This window comes from Ranitomeya imitator, chromosome 2 (genome assembly GCF_032444005.1).
Source record: "Ranitomeya imitator isolate aRanImi1 chromosome 2, aRanImi1.pri, whole genome shotgun sequence".
Classification (NCBI taxonomy): Eukaryota; Metazoa; Chordata; class Amphibia; order Anura; family Dendrobatidae; genus Ranitomeya; species Ranitomeya imitator.
Window position 1 is genome coordinate 66365395 of NC_091283.1, and position 24263 is coordinate 66389657.

A 24263-nucleotide genomic window follows, 5' to 3' on the forward strand; every position below is an offset into this window, starting at 1 on the left:
ATCGAAGACTCTGCAAATATCTCTCCCGTGAGAATCTATATCTGGAGAGTAGATGAGAATATCATTTAGATAGACTACCATCGAGGTGGAGAGCATATCCCGGAAGATGTCATTCACAAAGTCTTGGAAGACTGCTGGGGCATTACAGAGCCCAAAGGGCATCACCAGATACTCATAGTGCCCATCCCTGGTATTAAAAGCCGTCTTCCATTCATCCCCCTCACGGATGCGAATAAAGTTGTAAGCACCCCGCAGATCTAACTAAGTAAATACTCTCGCCCCACATAGTCTATCGAAGAGCTCAAATGTCAAAGGCAGAGGGTACTTATTCTTGACGGTGATGACGTTAAGACCCCAGTTGTTATGGACCTGGTGGTTAGGAGCACCCGGAATGACCTGATGGTTAAACTCACACAGGACAAGCTCTGGGAAGTGGGAGCTCTGCTGACCGCAACCCCTAATCCTATCACACAACTAGAAATAGCCGTGGAGCGTACCTAACACTGCCTAGACGCCTCTTCACAGCCTAAGAGCTAACTAGCCCTAAAGATAGAAAATAAAGCCTACCTTGCCTCAGAGAAATTCCCCAAAGGAAAAGGCAGCCCCCCACATATATTGACTGTGAGTTAAGATGAAAGTCACAAACACAGAAATGAAACAGGTTTCAGCAAAGGGAGGCAAGACTTACTAAACAGGCTGAGGATAGGAAAGGTATCTTTGCAGTCAGCACAAAAAACTACAAAAAGACCACGCAAGTGTGCAAAAAGACCTCCGCACCGACTCACGGTGCGGAGGTGCCACTCTGCATCCCAGAGCTTCCAGCTAGCAAGGCAAAATCATGATAGCAAGCTGGACAAGGAAACAATGAACAAATAATTAACTAGCAGGGACTTAGCTTCTGCTGGAGTAGACAGGTCACCAGAAAGATCCAAGAGCAACTGAACCAGTACAAGAACATTGACAGCTGGCATGGAGTAACGATCTGAGTGGAGTTAAATAGAGCAGCCAGCCAAAGAATAAACTACGTCACCTGTGGAAGGAATCTCAGAGGCAGCAGCTCCACTCACAGCCACCAGAGGGAGTCCATGGACAGAACTTGCCGAAGTACCATTCATGACCACAGGAGGGAGTTCGATCACAGAATTCACAACACCCAGTAGTCAATACATGGACGCAATTCTCCGTTCTTCTTTTGCACAAAGAAGAACCCCGCCCCTGCAGGTGACACTGACTTCCTAATGAATCCTCTTGCCAGATTTTCCTAAATGTATAGGTACATTGCCTCCATTTCCGGGAGAGACAGGGGATAGACTTATCCATGGGGAGGACAGTCATAGGGGCGGTGAGGCGGTAGAGTCTCTGCAGCTCTCTTGGAGAATACGTCCGCATAAGACCAATAGTGTTTGGGGAGAGAGGTAACATCTGCGGGTACCTCTGTTGTGGCAACCTGAATGCACTCCCTCAGACATCTGCCTTCACAAGATTTACTCCATCCCAGAATTCTCCCAGAGGATCCCTCTATATGTGGAGAGTGGTAACGCAACCAAGGTATCCCTAGCAGAATCTTGTCTATTCCCTCAGGAATGACAAGAAGGGAAATGATCTCCTGATGGGATGGAGACATGGATAATGTAAACAGGATAGTCTGGTGTGTAATTTGTGAGGGCATTGTCGAACCATTCACCACTCTTACGGTAACTGGTTTGGCTAGCATAACCAGGGGTATTGCGTGCCGTTGAGCGAAGGCTGAGGACATGAAATTTCCCTCTGCCCCGGAATCCACACAAAGCTTGACCGTAAAAGTGGAAGGGCCAAATGTAATTGTCCCCTTGAAGGACAATTTGGAGGAAAACGCCACTGTGTCTAGTGAACCTCCTCTTACAGTTACTAGACACGGTCGTTTCCTCTGCCGCTGTGGACACTTCTTGGTATAATGTCCTGACTGCTGGCAGACATTACAGACCATGGGTATTTGAGTTGCCCGAGACTTAGGAACCGATCAAGAAACTTCCATGGCCTCATAGGGCTTGGATGCCTGAACAGGGGACTCCAGTGGCTTGGCGAAGGTAGGTGCCTGCCGAAACCTCTGCCTACACTGGGCTCGCTTCAACCCCCACTCATGAAAACGGAGGTCAATGCGAGTGGATATGGCTATCAGCTCTTCCAGTATGACGGGAATTTCCCTAGTGGCCAAGGCGTCCTTCACATGGTCAGCCAGTCCTCTCCAGAACACAGGGATAAGGATAAGGACCTTATCCAGCCACTCCAGCTCGGATGCCAAAGTCCAGAAGTGAATGGAAAAGTGACTGACCATGGAGGAACCCTGTGTCAAAGCCAGCAGTTGGAGCACCGAATCATGGGTAACACGAGGTCCCAAAAAGATCTGTCTCAGAGAGTCCAGAAACCTTGGAGCACTCTGCACCACATGATCATCACACTCCCACAGCGGCGTTGCCCACTCTAACACCCTGCCCGACAACAGTGATACAATAAATCCCACCTTCGCCCGCTCCGTGGGAAAACGTGCAGCCGGGAGCTCAAGGTGTATGGCACACTGACTCACGAATCCCTGACACAGCTCACTGTCACCAGAAAACTTATCAGGTAGCGGGAGCAAGCATCCACCATTCGCGAGCAGTCAACAACACTAGGAAGGGGGATGATTAAAGAGTGACTTTCACACATCTGCACACACACATTTTCAAGTATACACTAGTGCATGGCCGAGCGGTCATGCGACCCTTTTATAGCAGCAGTGCTACGGGACCTTCCAGATGGTCCAATAGGAGCCGCAACAGGACCTGAGCATGTGACCCAGACCTCCAATGGGAGGTCGTCCCATGGGCATGCTCAGTATGGGAAAAGCAGGACTTAGTCCCAGAAAGACCTGCTTGCTGCTGATCAGTGCTGGCTACGAAGGCAGAGCCTGGAAGGGTGGCAGTAACCAGTCGCACAGTATCAGCTTGAGCTAGACGCTGGGACCGACGTCTCCGCTGAGCAGGCTCCACTGCGGCTGGAGAAGAATGGGAGACCGCAGCGGAGATGGCTCGAGATTCCCCTTGTGCAGAAGTGGGAACTCGACACCTAACACTAATGAAGGCAAGTTTTATCCCATAAAGCTGGATTCCTCCCTTTTTGCCATTTCTTCTGCTCACCGACAAAGACACCTTTCCGCACTTCATGACCATTTGGACGTTGGTTGCGAAGAGCTGTTTTTTCCAATATTTGTAGTAGAATTACTACATAGCCCCTCTGCCCATCTTTTGAAGGGTTTAAGGAAAATGTGCCATTCTCATGCAATTATCAATGAGGATCTGCTTATAGGGTAGCAGTTGAATAGCAGTACTTTTGATGTGGGCAGTCTAACCTATGAGAGGCTGTAGTTCTGGTAGCATGACCATTATTTGACATCAAGACCAAAATTTTATTTTGTTGAAATTGTGCTTTAATTAGGTAGCAGTATAAATCAATAAATCTAAGACAGTGCAAACCTACAAGTTGTGAAAATAGTCATTATTGTATGGTTTGGTCCAAGGGTCTCCAACATGTGATGCTCAGTGGATTGAAAGACTACAACCTGAAGAGTTTGCTCTCTGCCGCAGACTAGGAGCTCCTGTCCTGAAATATCTGGAGAGCCAGAATTCAACGACCACTTTCTTAGCCTATAATAATAAAATTATGGTACAATTTGCCTTGAAGACTTGCAACATCCCATTTGGATAACAGTTATTTTTCCCTGCTATAAATTTGTTAGTGCTATGGTTCTTCTTTTTTACAATACGAAATGGCATCCTATATATTAAATTTAGCAGTTTATTAACTTTTCATATGAGTTCAGTCCAAGGTCTCAGTCATTCATTTGGTCATGCTTTTTACCTCTGCCTTGACGCATAATTTATATATGATTGGAATCTTTAACGTACCCTTGAAAAATGGAATTCACAATAGTCTGTTATTATCTGAGCTTTATCACTTTAATCTTTTTTTTTTGTCCTTTTCAAGCAATCAGATTGAGAGTCTCCGTTAATCTTTCAGGCTATAAAACAATAACAGAAGGTTACGCAAGGTAATTTCTTAGTTTTTTCTAAATTTCTTAACCAGTATCGCAGTAAATATTTTGGAAATTCAATGAAGTACCAAGAAGCATTTCTGAATCTGAAATAAATATATATTCATCTGTATTTTAAGAGACATAGAAATATTACAAGTATTCATTTCCTATCTTTTATTTTTCAATGTTTCAATTATTATGTATAACAGCCATGACAGTCTCTAAATAGCCATGTGTCTACTGTCAAGAACCATGGTCCAAAATGGAAGGGGTTATCCATTCTATCTTTATTTTTACACATGTGTTGTATATGCTCATAATTATCTAGGTATGACAGGTTTTTCTCCTGCACATTGGTACAGCATTTTTCACAGTCTCCACAGATTCCTATTCATAAAATGGCTACTGGGGAAGGAACATGTGACCAGACCAACTAAAAAAACACCTCACATAGGAGAGTTTCTTAAATATTGGAGGAGACTAATGGACAGATTTGTCACATGCTCCTTTATTAATAGCCATATTATGGACAGGAGAGAGCAAACAACGCAGGAGAAGAACCTCTCATACCTATTTAATAGTAAAGGTACCGTCACACTAGACGATATCGCTAGCGATCCGTGACGTTGCAGCGTCCTCGCTAGCGATATCGTCCAGTGTGACAGGCAGCAGCGATCAGGCCCCTGCTGTGCTGTCGCTGGTCGGGGAATAAAGTCCAGAACTTTATTTGGTCGCTGGACTCCCCGTAGACATTGCTGAATCGGCGTGTGTGACACCGATTCAGCGATGTCTTCACTGGTAACCAGGGTAAACATCGGGTAACTAAGCGCAGGGCCGCGCTTAGTAACCCGATGTTTACCCTGGTTACCATCCTAAAAGTAAAAAAAACCAAACACTACATACTTACCTACAGCCGTCTGTCCTCCAGCGCTGTGCTCTGCACTCCTCCTGTACTGGCTGTGAGCGTCGGTCAGCCGGAAAGCAGAGCGGTGACATCACCGCTCTGCTTTCCGGCCGCTGTGCTCTCACAGACAGTACAGGAGGAGTGCAGAGCACAGCGCTGGAGGACAGACGGCTGTAGGTAAGTATGTAGTGTTTGTTTTTTTTACTTTTAGGATGGTAACCAGGGTAAACATCGGGTTACTAAGCGCGGCCCTGCGCTTAGTTACCCGATGTTTACCCTGGTTACCGGCATCGTTGGTCGCTGGAGAGCGGTCTGTGTGACAGCTCTCCAGCGACCAAACAGCGACGCTGCAGCGATCCGGATCGTTGTCGGTATCGCTGCAGCGTCGCTAAGTGTGACGGTACCTTAAGTCTACAAAAAATCATGTGCAAACACATCTGTTGAAGTAAAATTTTAGTGGTCAACTCAACTCCTTTAAATGAAAGCACAAAAAGGAAAAAGAGAGGGAAAATCCAAAAATAAAAAGTAACCAATTTTATTAAGCACAATTTAAAACAACAATGTATAAATACAATTACAATGAAAATGACAAAAATTAATAATGCAGAACAAAAGTGCAAAAAGCACACAGGCCCACAAATATAAAGTGGATGGGATACCAGTAAAAGTAGCAGCATTCCGTGTAAAGTGCCAGTGCTTCATATCATTCCTGCCCAATCCCAATGTATGTTCACAATGTGCCTCAAATGTCTAAAGCCACAATAGGCAGTATGCAAGTCCAAAGTCCGAACTCGGTAGTGGTTTTTATTTTTGGGCTTTCCCTCTCTTTTTCCTTTATGTGATATATATGAGAGTATATTAGAATGTCCTATTGTACCTAGACCCTTTGCACCATTTGGTATAGGGTCCTATTTATAATACTATGCTTTCTGTTCTATGGATCTTGTTTTCAACCCCTTTAAATGTGTAGCTGTACATAGAAGGTTTGGATGCTTCACATATCAAATCAATTTGAGGCAAACAAAATTTTCCTTGAATTTCATAAGAAATTCACGTTTCTGTGAATCTTGTTTTGAACAATTTGCTTTGCTTAAACAAATCAAAATGTCAATCAGCTGTCATTTGGCTGGATTCAAAAGGACCGGGAAAGGGAAAAAAAGTCTAAACTTTTCTCACCTCTCCCTGAATGTCACCCTCTCTGAGCAGATCTCCCCTTGATCCTCCAGTCCTGTCTTTAATCACGGCAGGTTTTGAGTCTTCTTCACGGGCCCGGACTAGTCCTCAAGTAGGCATGATGTCAATGAAAAGACTTGTAGAGAAGATCGAAGACTTGTTGTCATTATATACTAGACCAGAATGATGCGGACTTGGCAAAGAGCTGTTGACAGGGCTGGCTTAGTTACAGTGGGGAAAATAAGTATTTGATATACCGACGATTTTGCAAGTTTTCCTAACTACAAAAAATGTAGACGTCTGTAATTTTTACTGTAGGTGCTCTTTAACTGTGAGAGATAGAATCTTTAAAAAGAAAGTCCAGAAAATCATACTGTATGATTTTTTTGCATAATTAATTTGCATTTTATGGCATGAAATACATATTTGATAGAATAGAAAAACAGAACTTGATATTTGGTACAAAAACCTTTGTTTGCAATTAAACATGCCAGACGTTTCCTGTAGTTCTTGACCAAATTTGCACACACTGCAGCAGTAATTTTGGCCCACTCCTCCATACAGATCTTCTCCAGATCTTTCAGGTTTTGTGGCTGTCACTGGGCAACAATGAGTTTCAGCTGCCTCCAAAGATTCAGGTCTGCAGACTTGCTCGGCCACTTCAGGACCTTGACATGTTTTCTTACAGAGCTACTCTTTAGTTGCCCTGGCTGTGTGTTTCAAGTTATTGTCATGCTGTAAGATCTAGCCGCTACCCATCTTCAATGCTCTTATGGAGCAAAGGAGGCTGTTGGTCAAAATCCTGCAATACTTGACCCCATCCATCCACCCTTCAATATGGTGCAGTCATCTTGTCCCCTTTGCAGAAAAGGACGCCCAAAGTATGATGCTCTTTAGGTCATTGACCAGGTCCTCCCGTGTAGTTCTGGGCTGATTCCTGACCTTTCTCAGAGTCATCCTTACCACACGAGGTAAGAGCTTGAATGGAGCCTCACACTGAGGAAGATTGACAGACATCTTGTGTTTCTTCCTTCGTTAATAATTGTTCCAACAGTTGCCGCTTTTTACCAAACTGCTTGCCTATTGTCCTGTAGCCCATCCCAGCCATGCACAGGTCTACAGTTTTGTCCCTGCTATCCTTAGACGGCTGTTTTGTCCTGGCCATTATGGAAAGTGTGGAGTGTAATCTATTGAGTGTGTGGATAGGTGTCTTTTAGGTGACGAGTTCAAACAGGTGCAATTAATACAGGTAATGAGTGTAGAGTAGGAGGATCGAGTTTGAATCGAATTCCTGAATTTCTCAGTTTCACGCAAATCCAAACACAGAGACTTCGTAAAGCAAAAGCAAACATGTTTGTCACCATTTGTCCTACTGCTGAAGAATCAGAGTGGGCGAATGTCTTTTTTTTGTTCTTGTGTGGGTTTTTTCTATCTAATGCCCTGCAGCTTTGATATCTAAAGGATTATCATACCTTGTACAGTAGTCGTCAATACCTGGGACATCACAGATCAAGGGCTCCCAGTGGTTCACAATTTGTACGGCAGAGTCAATTTTCCATCTCCAGAGTAACTAAGTAAGCTTCAGTCGTGTGTGAGCTCTTATGGTCAGTAGGGTCCTCTCTCTCTCTCTTTCTCTCTCTTCTGTAGAGGGTAAGCTCTTATGGTCAAGAGCGTCCTCTCGCTCTCTCGTCTGTAAAATGTAAGCTTTTATACTGAGTGGGGTTCTCTCTTTCTCTCCTCTCCCCCATGTTTATTTTTCCAAGCGATAGCAAATTTCCAGTACTGAGATTCGTGGAATTTATTTTGCCACAAATACAAATCTTGGGAACATTTTTTTTAAGCCGCCAGATTTGAATTTCAAAATATTTCAATGAATGCTCTTGGCTTAGGAGCCTTCAGTATCATTCCTTTGCTTCCATGTATGGTTTTGTATAGAACTAGAGCCCCATTACTGATTTAGGATTTCCATAGATTTATTCTATACTTTTCAGTTCAGCTAAACTTTCACAAAGCTAATTCACAAATCTCAGGGTCTACTTTTTGCTAAGATGTATACCCCCTTCCATAAATCACTGGTTTTATATATTTACTGATCTGATGCCTCATCCCTGACTATTCATCATCACAGAATAACTATTGCTTTCCAGGTTATATAATTTAGATTTCACACAAGGTACTAATTTAGGAATCCTTGAAAAACATTTCATTACTTAGCATACAATCTTTTTTTCACTTTTTATGCTTGTTTTATTCTTTCACATTTTATATTAAGTTTCACTATCATTTATTTCTGTTTATAAATAGAATTCTCTATTTATGCCCTTCAGGTAATATGAGCTTGATGTTGGTATGTCGGGATTGAAGCCTTGTTTAGGGCTCATTCAGACTTCAGTGATTTTTCATCAGTGTTTGAATGACAAAACATAGAGTGGAACATACAAAGAAAAACTGTAATTGGAAGACTGACACCTGTTCTGTGTTTTGGAGACACTGCTGGTTTTGGCATTCAAATACTGATGGAAAATCACTGAGGTCTGATTGAGACCTTAAGAATATTATTAGAGCTGACATTCTATTGGCTTTCACAAACAGTATCTCTCTCTTTTGGGGACTTGACACATATATTTTAATTTTTGGATTTAAGGGTGCTCTGCAATGCTACATTTTGTAAGAAATATATGCACTGGCAGTTTCCATTGGTAATAACTACTGATCTCCATGGGCTCGCCAATGGAATCCCCAGCAATCAGTTCGTACAGGAAAAAATAATTTTAAGTATCCATTTAAAGCAGTGAAAGTCATGTATGATGATATAGAGCACATATATGTATCAGCGCATACTAGTCCTACTTGTCTACTTATGCTTCCAATGTATTTTAGAAGTGTGAAATTTGTGTAAGTGACTATATTCTTACTTCCTCGGATAAGTACTTCTCTAACATTTTAATTGTTTTAGACAAATTTTAATGACACATAAACTGGTCTAATGTATTTTTCGATCTGTGAACAAATCTGTTAATTAATTTTGTAATTTGTTTCTCAGGGGTTTTTGGCTAGCAGGTTTCTTGAAGATTTTTCTTTGAATGTTATTGAATAGTAAAAAGAATTAGCCAATCAAAACCGATAAGTCTGCAGTCACTCTGTGTGACTGCATACCTATCATCCCCCCCTGCACTGCACTGCAGGGATTTGCCACTTTAAGACCCGGGACCGGATGGTTTGTAAGAGTTATCCATACCCCAGGCTAGTGGGCATGGCCTCGCTCTCCATACACTTGTATGGTGCAAGTCCGTGCCCTCTAGTTGGACACATCCACTGGCTGGACACCTCACTAGATGGGGCGTGGCCATGACTCAATACAAGTGTATGGCGCTAGGCCATGCCCAATGGCCGGCAGTATGTATAACTCATAAATACCCTCTAGTTTCAGGTCTGAAACCAGCGAATCCCTGCAGCACACAGTGCATGCATTGAGGGTATTCATAAGTCTGCAGTCACATATAGAGACTGTAGACTTATCAGTTTTGACTGTATAACCTCTATTCAATTTTTTATCTTAAACTTTGTAACTTAGATTTTGACTGCTGGATCTGTTGCTTCTTGCTGATCTGTTTCCACCATACATTGATATCATGTACTAAAGAGATAAAGTAAGAGGTAGAGAGGACATGTTGTAATTGATCACAAAAACAAGAGAAATGGAGCTGCTGAACTGCAGGCACACCTAGAAAAAGGAAAAGCAGAAGCTCAAGAACCTAAATTACTGATGAATGTCAGATAGCTTAATTGTTTATTTTGCTGTAAAATAGTTTTTCACACGAGAGTCTTACTGGTCCTCATCTGGAGTATTTTGAAGGTCCCCTAGATGCTTGTAGCAATAAATAGGAAACATTCATTTTACTCATGTAAATTGAAGTGTTTAGCCTGTCAAAGTCAGGGCAGCACTAGTACCTACATATTGCATGCAGTGTCTTAGGTAATTAAATAAAGTCAGTAAAAGGCGGATTAATAATAATAATAAATAATAATAATTTTATTTATATAGCGCCAACATATTCCGCAGCGCTTTACAAATTATAGAGGGGACTTGTACAGACAATAGACATTACAGCATAACAGAAATACAGTTCAAAACAGATACCAGGAGGAGTGAGGGCCCTGCTCGCAAGCTTACAAACTATGGGGAAAAGGGGAGACACGAGAGGTGGATGGTAACAATTGCTTTAGTTATTCGGACCAGCTATAGTGTAAGGCTCAGGTGTTCATGTAAAGCTGCATGAACCAGTTACCTGCCTAAGTATGTAGCAGTACAGACACAGAGGGCTAATACTGCATAAAGTGTATGAGAACATGATGCGAGGAACCTTTTTTTTTTTTTTATTATAAATAGGCCACACAGGGATCGTTAGGTTAATGCATTGAGGCGGTAGGCCAGTCTGAACAAATGAGTTTTTAGGGCACGCTTAAAACTGTGGGGATTGGGGATTAATCGTATTAACCTAGGTAGTGCATTCCAAAGAATCGGCGCAGCACGTGTAAAGTCTTGGAGACGGGAGTGGGAGGTTCTGATTATTGAGGATGCTAACCTGAGGTCATTAGCGGAGCGGAGGGCACGGGTAGGGTGGTAGACTGATACCAGGGAGGAGATGTAGGGTGGTGCTGAGCCATGGAGTGCTTTGTGGATGAGGGTAGTAGTTTTGTACTGGATTCTGGAGTGGATGGGTAGCCAGTGTAATAACTGGCACAGGGATTCTTTAGGAGCGCTGAATAGGTAGCCCTAGTAAGGGAAGGGTGCACAGTCCCCCCGCAGCTCCAGCCGAACACCTCCGATGGAGGACAGAAACAGGAAAAGGGTGAAACTCGGTCAAAGGAACGTCGAAAGGAAACTCTGTCAGTTTCCTTTCGGCCCTCCTTTGACCGAGTTTCACCCTTTTCCTTAGGTAATTAAATATCCCATAAAATTATTTTGTATTTCATTTTGTAGACTTACAATTCTATTAAAGTGACTTTTTGAAGCCAGAAATCTACTGTAGTTAATTAACAATTAAATATCTCAGAAACTAGAGCCAATCTGGAAAAATCCAAATCCTATTCTTAATCAGCACCAAAAACTTAATATTAAACCGTTCAGACATCGTTGGCACCAAAATCACCCAAATTCCAACCAGTTCTCACATTCCCTCATAGTTCAGTGTATTATTAGGTTGATTGCCAAGAGAAAGGTCACTGGTTCGAATCAAGGAGTAGCCATGAAGAAGATTTCACAATAAAAGAGAAACCGCATCATCCAGGTTATTGATAGTGGTCTCTCTGCCAAGAAAATTACCAAACTGCATCATGTGAGTGCCATGATAGTTGGAAGGTTTTGAAATGAAGTCCATCCATTTATGCATAAGCCAAGAGGTAGATGTCAAGGAAAAATATCTTAGTCAACAAGTTTCTTTATTGCAAGTTCTATCAGTTCTGGTGTGGCAAACAGGGCAGTGGAGGTGGCTGGTATGCTTCGCAATAATGAGATCACAGATGTCCATGCAAGCACCGTGTGACGCACATTACACAAGTCTGGAATGGTTGCCTGAATAAAGATGGAGCCTTAACTTCAATAATGTCATAAGAAGTATTGGCTTGAGTTTGCAAAAAGTAAAAAAGTTGACAGTGGCAAGATTGGAAACAGGTGATTTGCAGCAATGAGTTGAAAGTCAATAGACTAGGCTCTGATGGGTGCAAATGGATCTGGTAGAAGCAAGGGAAAAAGGGACTAATGGGTTGAGAAATTAAAAGAACATCAAGTTCGGCGGAGAAAGCCTGATGATATGGTTTTGCAATGGATACCTGACCAGGATTATTGGTGGTTTCAAATCTGAGCTATATGTGAGTATCCTTCAAAACGAGTTACTTCGTACACCACAGTACTATGGGTTCGACATAGTGTTCCACCAGAACAACAACCAGAAGCATACATTGAGACTGGCAAAGAAATGGTTCAATGTCAATGAAGTAGAATTGCTGGATTGCCCCACAGTAGACATACCTCAACCCAATCGAACATTTGTTGGTAGAGTTGAAGAAAAAACTGTACACATACCCAAGTGAGTCGGCCAGTATGCACCAAATCTGGGAACGTGTCGAAGAGACCTGGGATCAGATTTCAGTCAATACATGCCTGAATCTGATTGAGAGCAGCCTAACAGGATTCAGGCACTGTTGAAAGCCAAACGTTGGTTTACGAAACACTAACAAAACAATAAAATATAAAATTTAGATTTTAAAGAGCAAAACAGTAACATGCAGTGACATGACAAGAATCTGCATAACTAATCATATGCTAAATAGTTGTGAATCAAATTTATGTATGAGATAGCCAAGATGATTGTCTATAGAATGATGGTATTCTCACCTTCAAGGCAGTAGTAGATGGTGAGTTATGGAACCTGAAAGTCAAAAGTTCAAAACATTGTTATCCTTTTGCTAGTCACTGTATATCTGATTTATTTTCAAGCTATTTAAGTACATTTTCCATTTTCCATACTATGTTGCTGTGTTTTACAAAATGACTCATAGTAACATAGTAACATAGTTAGTAAGGCCGAAAAAAGACATTTGTCCATCCAGTTCAGCCTATATTCCATCATAATAAATACCCAGATCTACGTCCTTCTACAGAACCTAATAATTGTATGATACAATATTGTTCTGCTCCAGGAAGACATCCAGGCCTCTCTTGAACCCCTCGACTGAGTTCGCATGTTGCAGTTCCCACTGGCACCCAGCATAAGTTACCACAAACCAGAGCTTCTCTACTGGTCAGCATGTGGTACTACCTCTAACTAGAAGACCTTCACTGATATCAATAGGACTAACAACATAAACCAGTTTTTGAGCACCAGCCAATTCCATCCTGGTCTCAGCACTCTTGTACCTGTTCTTGAGACTGTGCGCAAATGTAGTTTTTCTGACATTTTCTTGAATTTGATTAAGATCTCCAAATCCTCAGGAAACAAATTTAGCACAATTCTGCAATTTGCTAAAAAACCTTTTTACAGGCTGCAAATCACATCAAATTTTGGGGACTTCAACTATCCAGACAGTACTGTTTGACTCCGAAACAACTATTTCTAACAGCCTGAAGAACCTCTTAAGCTTATTACAACTAGTTATGTACTTTATTTTGTAAGTCCATTTAGTTAAATCAAACTCAATTTACACATTAGCTTCTGCACAATCTAAATTGGTCTACGCTTGTCAGACATGGCCCCGTAATGCTCGGATACTGTCAATAGCTTATTACAACTAATATTCTATAATGTAATCTTAGTTGATATTGATGACTTAACACTTAAACAGATTAATATAATTTTAATTTCCGTGTCCGGACAGGAAATCTATCTATCACAGAAATGGAAATGGCGATTTTGCAGTAATACTGAATAATGATCATCCAGTGATCTATCCCATAATCAATTATTAAAGGTTACCATCTGCTCTGCCATAACAGAAAACTCATCCTTAAGCATTTTATTCCATATCCTGTGCTTGTATTAATTAAGATTGCTATTAGGAACTTGTTTTCATATTAAAAAGGCCATGATGAATACACTATCTTGCTCTTTTTCTGATAATTATTTGGAAGAACACAGCACAGCTATAATTATACTTCTAATCAATCACTGACGATCTTCATGCGTAGTATAGAAAATCTAGGGGGAAAAAAGAAGATTTTTTTTTAAAAGTTCTACTTTAAAATACAAGACATCTGGTCATTTCGTGTTATGGTAATGATATGCAACTCATAACAATAAATACTATCTACTACGGTATATAAAAAGGGAAGAAGGAGATAGAAAAGTGGACACGACGGTAGACAATATAATTAAAACTGGCCTTATAAATGTACGTTTTTCGAACAGCCGGGATGTGGTAGATCAGTCGGCTACTTTATGCCTCCACCTATATGCCAGACTTAACTGGCAAATCAAAGATGATTAAAAACGTTGCACTGTGCATATGCAAGGCGGAAAATGATTGGCGATATTAAGTTTATTTAGATGCAGTTAAGTACTGCCGAAAGTGTCTAATCACATATTCGGCAAACAGAAGTTTGTGATCATCCTTCTCAATGATTATCGCTAAAAATTTACAAACATTTTTAATGGTTGAAAAAGGGCACTTATGCCAATATTTGCCTTAAAGGAAACCTCTCAGGTTCCCCCCGTGACCCCAGAACCAGCAGCAGTGCGGTGTGCATAAATAAATTTCTTGCCTAACATGTCCATGTATTACAAGTATTAAAAGTATTTATAAAGTGCGTTTATGACATGCAAATGAGGGCGTTGACTAGTCGATGGGGCATTAGTGTCCCTAGACTAGTCATCCCATTTAGCAATAACATTTAACATAACTTGCAAATGCCGGTGACATCCCAAGGGCTATGCATATCTTGCGCATGCGCGAAGCTTCTTGCCCTTTTGTCACTGATCCTCTAAAGCCTGGCTTCAGAGAGAAACACTCGCATGACAGGAAGTGCAGAGGTAAGTATAGCGCTTGCGATGTCGCTGGAGCTTGAAAGTTAGGTTATCACGCCCACAGGGGCGTGATAAAATAGTAAGTGATTTGATTAGTCTGGGGACACAACTAGTTGAATCCTTCATTTTTCATATCATAAACAGACTTTAGACATACTTTTTCTAAAGATCTGTTTATGTATTTAATGTACAGTACTACAGGGACTGTAAGGCAGGAAATTTATATATCCACAGACAACTGCTGGTGGTTCTGGGGTCACAGGGGACCTAACAGGTTCCCTTTAAGCGTATGACTTGTCTAGGAGCAGATAGTCTCCTGTGACGTTAAGGGTTATTCACAAGATAAGAATAACTTACTAAATGCTGAGAGTATGACCACTGGAATCAGCAGTGATTCCAAGGATGAGGCTACGGAATTAAGCTCTACAGAGCGCCATCTTAAATGGAGCTGCGATCTACATTCTCCACTTTATCCATTGTCTATGCGACCGACAGAAATGATGAAGTTATTTGCTCTGTCCTATGGAGAGAAGATAGCTTACAATCTCGGAATAACCCCTTAAACCTTGGGATTTTCCGTTTTTTTAGTGTTCGTTTTTCACTCCCCTCATTCCCAGAGCCATAACTTTTTTATTTTTCTGTCAATATGGCCATGTGAGGGCATATTTTTTGCAGGAAGAGTTGGGCTCTTAAACGACATAATTGGTTATACCATGACGTGTACTAGAAAATGGAAAAACATTCCAAGTGCGGTGAAATTGCAAAAAAAGTGCAATCCCATGTGTGTTTTTTGTTTGGCTTTTTTGCTAGGTTCACTAAATGCTAAAACTGACTTGCCATTATGATTCTCCAGGTCATTACAAGTTCATAGACACCAAACATGTCTAGTTTATGTTTATCTAACTGCTGAAAAAAAAATCCAAACCAAAACGCCATTTTCCGATACCCGTAGCGTCTCCATTTTTCGTGATCTGGGGTCGGGTGAGGGCTTATTTTTTGCGTGCCAAGCTGACGTTTTTTGTTAAACCATTTTTGTGCAGATACGTTCTTTAGATCGCCCGTTATTGCATTTTAATGCAATGTCGCGGCGACCAAAAAAATGTAATTTTGGCGTTTCAAATTTTTTTCTAGCTACGCCGTTTAGCGATCAGGTTAATCCTTTTTTTATTGATAGATCGAGCTATTCTGAACACGGCAATACCAAATATGTGTATATTTGATTTTATTTAAACTTTTATATTTTTTTATTTATTTCAGATTTTTTTAAACATTTTTTTTTTACTTTTGCCATGCTTCAATAGCCTCCATGGGAGGCTAGAAGCTGGCATTGCCTGTTCGGCTCAGCTACATAGCAGCGATCATCAGATTGCTCCTATGTAGCTGAATTACAGGCTTGCTATGAGCGCCGACCACAGGGTGGCGCTCACAGCAAGTCGGCATCAGTAACCATAGAGGTCTCAAGGAGAACTCTGGTTACTATGCCGACGCATCGCTGACCCCTGATCATGTGACGGGGTTGGCAATGAGCGCATTTCTGGCCATGCGGTCGGAAGCGGTAGTTAAATGCTGCTGTCAGCGTTTGAAAGCGGCATTTAACTAGTTAATAGCGGCAGGTGGATCGTGATTCCACTCGCAGCTATTGTGCGCACATGTCAGCTATTCAAAACAGCTGACATGTCGCGGCTTTGATGTGGGCTCACCGCCAGAGCCCACATCAAAGGAGAGGATCTGATCTTGGATGTACTATCCCGTCCGAAGTCAGAAAGGGGTTAAAGGAATCTGTCAGCAGGTGTTTGCTACCTCATCTAAGAGCAGCTTGATGTACAGAAAGAGACTTTGAATCAAACAATGTATCACTTAGTTCACTGGGTGCAACAGTTCACACACATTCAGAATTTTTAGATTTAGCAGAGCTCAAAAAGCTGCCCCGCCCACACCACAGCTTTCTGTGAGAGCTAACCCCACTCAAACTAGGCTCTCTATGTACATTGTCCATTGACAGTTTGTAGTTTATCACAGGAGGGGGGAGTCCGTGCATCAGCTAGTCACAGCAATGATAATATCCTACTGATAAAACCTTCAGTCTTAGTACAAAACAACACACAGCTTGACATGTGACACATCACCGAATTCTGTTTTTTAACCCTTACTTTATGCTGTCCTCAGATTACATAACAAAAACATGCTGACAAATTCTCTTTAAGCTGTCTAAGCTATCTACAAACAAAGACTTGATGCCAGCCTGGAATGGTTGTGGAATAAAAAGTCAATAAGCTCAGTATTCTGAAAGAGAAAAGGGGATAACTTGATAGCCGCTTGTAAACCAAGACCAGGGGCGACTACCAAAGCTTTTCTGGGAGATTCCAGATTTACATTTTCTTTCTTATTTGCTGTTATTTTTATTTTTACAAAGGTCAGAAAATGTGGGAGTTATTCCAATTGCCACTATACCACTATATTGATAAAGGCCTGAAATTTCGGACAGTTGTATATCATGTCCATTAGTTTATTCTCTGTAAAACAATTCTAAAGTTTTTCTACTTTTGTAACATTTTTCCCATTTCTGATCCCATTCCTGGCTCATATTTTGATTAGCCGTCCCTGGGCTAGAGCGACATCACATGTGCATCAGGCAACAATAGCATCTCGCCAGGCCAACTAATCAAAAGACGAGCCAGGAAGCCATCAAGTAAGAGGTGTATCTCAGGGCTCCTGTCAGTACAGAAGCTCCAGTGGTCCAGTATGTGCCGTGCCACAGTAATTATTTATTAGGGCATAGAGTAATTTATCCATAATTTATGCATGGTTGACATCCCAGAAAGTCTCTCTCCTTCTCCTCTAAGCTTTTGAAACCACGAAATTGGATGTCCATCTCGCCTTTGTGTGATAACGGCATATTAGTCAAGGCAACAAAAGGTAATGTAGATACGACACGCGGCAACACTAAGAGGCGTTCGTTGACCAATTTCAGAGACATTTGCATATTATAAGAGGTTGATAGCAGAGACAGAGAATCCATTCACAGGACCTTGGTTGGGTCAGTAATCTGTTACCACAGGACAGGAAACCTGTGAATTTCCTTACCTACAGACAATCCTGGCTCATTGTGTATGCGTCACTTCTCAATGATGACGTTCTGCGGTTACAGATTACTGTCATGGCTGACGGACTATAATGTTGTGAATCGATTCTCACATCTCTAGTTGACAAGATTCATAATTAAAAACCCACAACATTAGACATGTGAATACTTGTATTTTAGCAGCAGAAGAAAAAAGACAACGTGGGTCTAATTAAGTAAAAACAACACAAAGCAGTTCCAAAACACGATACTTAATACATGTCGGGATTTCGAAAAATAGCACAATCATAAAAAGTCCAAGTCAAAAAATCCACAAAAAAATTAGGAGCATGTGCTGTATTTAATATTTGTAAAATCATAAGGAGCAAAAGCACAATCCACAGAACCTTGGTGCAGAAAATACTCCAACGATATTAGCCAAATAAAATCTATTTTTCTCTTCTCTCTCTCATCTTCTCTCACTCTCTTCTTCTCTCTTTCTTATCTCTCTCTCTTCTATTTCTCATTTTCTATAATGGTTTCTCGCTCTCTCATTTCTCTCATCTTCTCTTGCTCTTTCGCGCATTTTCTCTCTCCCTCCCCTCTTCTCTCTTGTCTTCTCTCTTGTCTTCACTCTCACGTCTTCTTTCACTCTCATGTCTTTTCTCTATCTCTTGTCTTTTTTCCTTACAGCATCTTCTCTCATATCTCATCATCTTTCTCTTCCTCATCTTCTTTCTCTTCTCCCCATCTTGTGTTCTCTATCACTCTATCTCATCTTTTCTCTCTCATTTCTCCCTCTCTTTTCTCTTTCCTCTTCTTTCTTGCCTTTATCCTCTCTCATTTTCATTTTTTCTCTCGTCTTCACTCTCTCGTCTTCTTTCATTCTCACGTCTTCTTTCACTCTTATGTCTTTTCTCTATCTCTTGTCTTTTTTCCTTACAGTATCTTCTCTCATATCTCGTCATCCTTCTCTTCCTCATCTTCTTTCTCTTCTCCCCATCTTGTGTTCTCTATCACTCTATCTCATCTTGTCTCTCTCATTGCTCCCTCTCTTTTCTCTTTCCTCTTCTTTCTTGCCTTTATCCTCTCTCGTCTTCATTTTTTCTCTCATCTTTTCTCTCTCGTCATCACTCTCTCATCTTCTTTCTCTCTCTCTCTTGTCTTCTCTCTCATTCCTCTCTCATCTCTCTCTCTTGCTTTTTCTCTCCCATCTTCTCTACAATCTTCTCTCTCTTTCGTCTTTTACTCTCTCTTCTTCTCTCTATCTGTCTCTCACCTTCTCTTCTCTGTCTGTTTTTTCCTTTGATGTTTATTGACTTTTTTGCTCCAAATTCTTCATAAATTTTGTACTAAATAAAAAATGCTCATTATTTTTTTCTTTATTTTCTTTTGTGACTGTTTCACTCAAGAAGTCACATGTTACAAAAAGTTTGAGCAAACAATTCATATGTACATAAAGTCATTCCAAGATGTTACCAGCGCACACAAAATTACGAATTATTTTTTTTAAAGTCTTAATTGTTGGATGAGGAACAAATATTTCAATGACGGACATGAAGAAACATGATGGCCGCATGTAAAAAAAAAAAAAGAATATGGCGCAAGTGAACCTAGACAAAAATCCAATAGTGAATAGGTTCCTATGTCTTTTATTGGCTACATTTTATTACCTGATGTTTAAATATTGCTAATGCTGAAACTAACACTGGCTTCCATACCGTACCATTAAAGTAATTTTTTATTACATGTATTTTCATGATTCTTCTTCCAGCTAAAGTGTTAATATTATTCATGGAAATACAGCCTAGATATACGACAGTAGATTTTCCCTGACAGCTGTAAATGGTGCAAAACTGTCTATTTACAGCTATTTAAACATCATCAGTTCGTCGTCTATGAAAAAGTGGGAGAAAATAATAATCACAAGACTCAACTCTGCCAACAAAAGCAAGAATGTTTTTGACTTTCCCAGAAAACTGAATATTTATGCTGGTCAGAAAACCTTTCATGTGAACTGAAGTGTCAAAACTAGAATTTTGTGCATTATAACAGAAGATTTGTATTTATCTGTAAATGTTGAATATTATAATTTTCCTTTCATCGCCATTGAGGCGGACATAAGCCTTAAAGCTACATACAGTAGCCCAAGGCAAGCCATCACTGGTTTCAATTCACTGCTTGGGGAACCTATTATTTTCCATGTTTTTCCATTCCTGGCTTCATTTTTTCTTTATGGATGGGCAGGAGATATCAGTTGTATTTACTGTAGACCCCAACAGCAAATATCAAATTGCTCTAACTTAAAGGCTAAAAATGCTGACGTTGTCATTGAATAGTAATGGTGAGAAACAGTCGAGCTGAATGTATATATTCATTTCACATGACCGGTAGGAAAAAAGTCACAGAAAGCTGTGTGTCTGCCCACTTAGGAGGGAACATGCAGTGTCAGCAATTTTTGGAAGAATTGGAATTTCTGGATGAGAATGTGAAAAATTACAATTTACATCTTTTGCACCCAGGAACAATAGTGGCAAATTTCCCCTCCATCATAAAGGGGATGTGTCACCAGATTTTTGCTACCCCATCTGTTAGGTCTCGAGTTCCCGCTTCTGCACAGGGGGAATCTCGATCCGTCTCCGCTGCGGTCTCCCATTCTCATCCAGCCGCAGTGGAGTCTGCTCAGCAAGGACGTCGGTCCCAGCATCTTGCTCAGTCTCACTCTGTACAGAGAGTTACTGCTGCTTCTTCAGCTTCTGCCATTAAAGCCAGTGCTGGTCAGCAGCGAGCGGACTTCTCTGGGACTAAGTCCTTGTCTGCACACACTGAGCATGCCCAGGGCAAGATCTCCCGTTGGAGATCGAGGGTCATGTGCTCAGGCTCTGCAGCACATTCCATTGGTCCTCTTGGCAGGTCTTGGAAGGGCAAAGTTTCTGTGGCCACTTCCTGTGCTGCAACTATATAAACTGCGCATGACCGCACGGCCATGCGCTAATGTACATTTGCTTACGTGTGTTTGTTGTGAGTGCAAGTCGTCCTTGGATACCCCTTCCCTATTGAATGTCTGTTCGCGGAAGGTGTATGGTTGCTATCTAGCGCCCGACTTATCCTACAGCACTAATCACACGTTACAGTGTCCAGTTGCTGTGACCGCCAGTACGGCGCCGTGCACTTCCTCTGTGCTTTCCTTACCCAAGCCTGGGTGGTTAGTGGCGTTCGTCAGTGCGGCACCGCATGCACTCTTGTGCCCTAATATTGTTATTCAGCTTCCTTACACATCCAGTTGCGGTGTTGTGCCAGCAAGGGTCTAATCGGACTTCAATCCTAGTTGGGGTTGAGATCGCTGACTACTTGCTCGCCCTCTATGTGCGGTACCGCGATCCTGTGACGCAACAGGATCGCTTCCTTCACGCTGGGTGAAGTTTAACCCACGTGTGTATACTTATGAGTACCGCCACATAGTCCGTCATTACTTGGCAGCAGGTTCCATCTCTGCACGGTGGACCCCGGGCTGCGAACGCACCATACACTATGTCCACTACGTCCATACACTATGTACACTACGCACCATGTCCTGGAGCAGAACAATATTGTATCATACAATTATTAGGTTCTGTAGAAGGACGTAGATCTGGGGATTTATTATGATGGAATATAGGCTGAACTGGATGGACAAATGTCTTTTTTCGGCCTTACTAACTATGTTACTATGTTACTATGTTACTATCTGTCTTATTATTTGGTGCGTTCCGCTAGCCCTAACACCATCTGAGAGCAGAATTATGTAGAGGCAGAAAATCTGATTCTAGCAATGTATCACTTACTGAGCTACTTGTTGCTGTCTTGAATAAAACAGTTTAATCTGCGGCAAAGCTAGCAGTTTCCTAAATGATGAACTTTTTATATCCCCACCCACATCACTGATTGGCAGCTTTCTGTGTGCACTGTGCATAGGCAGAATGCTGCCAATCAGTGATGGGGGTGTGGTTTGACTACCTGGTAGCAGGCCAAGTAGTCCTCTATTGATAACGGCCTGCTGATAAAATAGTGATTTTATAAAAACTATATTAAGCAGACGAGTAAGTGACACATCACTGAAATTAGGATCTCTGCCCCCTACATTATGCTGCTGTCAGATTAGGCAGCAAAAAAAATGGTACCAGATTTCCTTTATAGAAGTTATTATTGCCTAACAGTGTGATGTAGCTCGACAAGTTAACCTCAGAGTTTGCTTTTATGGGGCTCCTTGGTTGAATTAACGAATGTCAAACTGTTTTTTGTTCTTAGACATGGGATAAAGTCATACATGGGATAGAGATCTCACATTATTTCCAAGTTATCACCCATCTATAGAGAAGTACATTGTGGGTACAACCACAAGCCACCCCTTGAACCCTTAGGCCACATTCACACATAGCGTCCTGTCCCTGCGGGTTCTCCCGCAGCGGATTTGATAAATCTGCAGGGCAAACCCGCTGCGGTTATCCCTGCAGGTTTATCGCGGTTTGTCCTGCGGGTTCCGCTGCGGGATTTTACCCCTACTATTGATGCTGCATATGCAGCAATATGCAGCATCAATAGTAATGTTAAAAATAATAAAATCATGATATACTCACCCTCTGACGTCCCGATCTCCTGGGTGCTGCAGGCGGCGGTCCGGTTCCAAAGATGCTGTGCGAGAAGGACCTTCGTGACGTCACGGTCATGTGACCGCGACGTCACCGCTGGTCCTGGTCGCATAGGAAACCTGAGACCGGACGGCCGCGTGCAGCGCTGAGACTTCAGAGGTGAGTATATCATGATTTTTTATTTTAATTCTTTTTTTTTTTCACTCAAATATGGTTCCCGGGGCCTGGAGGAGAGTCTCCTCTCCTCCACCCCGGGTATAACCTGCACATTATCCGCTTACTTCCCGCATGGTGTGCACAGCCCCATGCGGGAAGTAAGCGGATCAATGCATTTCTATGGGTGCAGAATCGCTGCGATTCTGCACAAAGAAGTGACATGCTTCTTCTTTTTTTCCGCAGCAATTCTGCGCGTTTTTTTCCGTGATTTTCCGCAATGTGGGCACAGCGGTTTTTGTTTTCCATAGGGTAACATTGTACTGTACCCTGCATGGAAAACTGCTGCAGACCCGCAGCGGCAAAATCGCGGCGGTTCCGCGGTAAAAACCGCATAGTGTGAACATGGCCTTAATCTGGAGGATACAAGGAGGATACAATTCTAAAATGTAAAAGAATGCAATGATGGCCTCACGTTGCACTCGGCAACGTACTATAGTCTTATACACCATGGAGTAGTGACACTCATAAATAGCAAATGCTTCATTTCAGCAGAGTTCATGACAATGGTATCTGTTAAAAGGCTAAATATAGCAGGCAGCACGTGAACAGTCAATTCTTGAAGTTGATGTGTAAAATCTATAGATGTCCCATCTTTTAATTCAGTGGACTGAAATGATCTACTGCTTACAAATTGGTGGCAAATACCACATTACACCTTTAGAGATGTCTCAGTGGGTCAGTGTTACTTTGGTGGCAAGAGGGGGGTCTATTTAATATTAAGCTTGTGGTTGTAATGATATGTTTAATTGGTGTATACGGTAGACAAAACGTTGCACTCAAAAGTCACTTGAAAGCCTGAGGAAGTTCTGATGAAAGTCCGATGTAGGACCGAAACGTTAATATTAATACAGATTTTTTGACCATTTCATGATTTGTCTTTTTACCCATACTGTTGAACTTTTCATTTATTGAGAATTTTCATGTATTTAACACTTATATCATAAGCACGTGCACTGTCCAATATTGATTTTATCATGGCTGTTTTTAAAAGAGATGTCCAGTTCTTTTATATTGTCACGAAACACCCCTGTCGACCAGCTTCCCCTGGTACCGACGACTGTTGGATGTGCCCAGCATAGTGGAGAAGGCCAGGGTACTTCATAAGGGTGGATCTGTAGTATCTGGCTTCGGTCAATATACACTTAATGTAGCTCTGCTGTTACGTTGTACAACTAAGCATATATAGCCGTTGCCGGCTCCGAGATCAGCGGATCATCAGGAGTGCGGAGTGTCGCATCCCCACCAATCTGATATTGATTACCTATTCTAAGGGTAGGCCATCAATATAAAAACATCATACAACCCCTTTAAGATTTTTTCAATTGTGTTTTTTGGACATAAAATGTTTACTGAGATATTTGAAGAAGAATAATGGTATACTATGGTTTTTGGATGTTGGGGTAGACAGTATTGATGTGAGAATATGACATAACTTTAAGGTAGGGTTGTTTTCTACTGCCTTTATTGGCTCAGTTGTGACTGGATCAAATTATAGTATATGGATGTGGACACACTAGTGGATCCTGCGCAAGAACCATAAATGGGTCCTTTGCAGAACAATAGCTCATCATAATGCACAATTTCATGTGCTGTTGGGGTGGTAGTAGCCCCCTTACCTCTTAGGCTCCTGTGTGGCTGCATAGGTTGCACCAATGATAGCCCACCCCTGTAGTGGATCACTAAAGACTGTTGGGTAAACTTTGAAAAG

At 41.6% G+C, this 24263-nt stretch overlaps 1 protein-coding gene across 8 annotated transcripts in view; it reads left to right on the forward strand.

Annotated features, from left to right (window-relative positions):
- HTR2C (5-hydroxytryptamine receptor 2C) overlaps positions 1-24263 on the forward strand; it is an 834275-nt gene that overhangs the window by 146775 nt on the left and 663237 nt on the right. For 2 of the 8 annotated variants that reach the window (XM_069746900.1, XM_069746898.1), the window contains exon 2: positions 4003-4066. The exons of the other annotated variants lie outside the window; for them this stretch is intronic. The gene's annotated coding sequence lies outside the window, so the exon portion shown is untranslated. The remainder of the gene's footprint in view (positions 1-4002; positions 4067-24263) is intronic. 8 annotated transcript variants of the gene reach the window in all.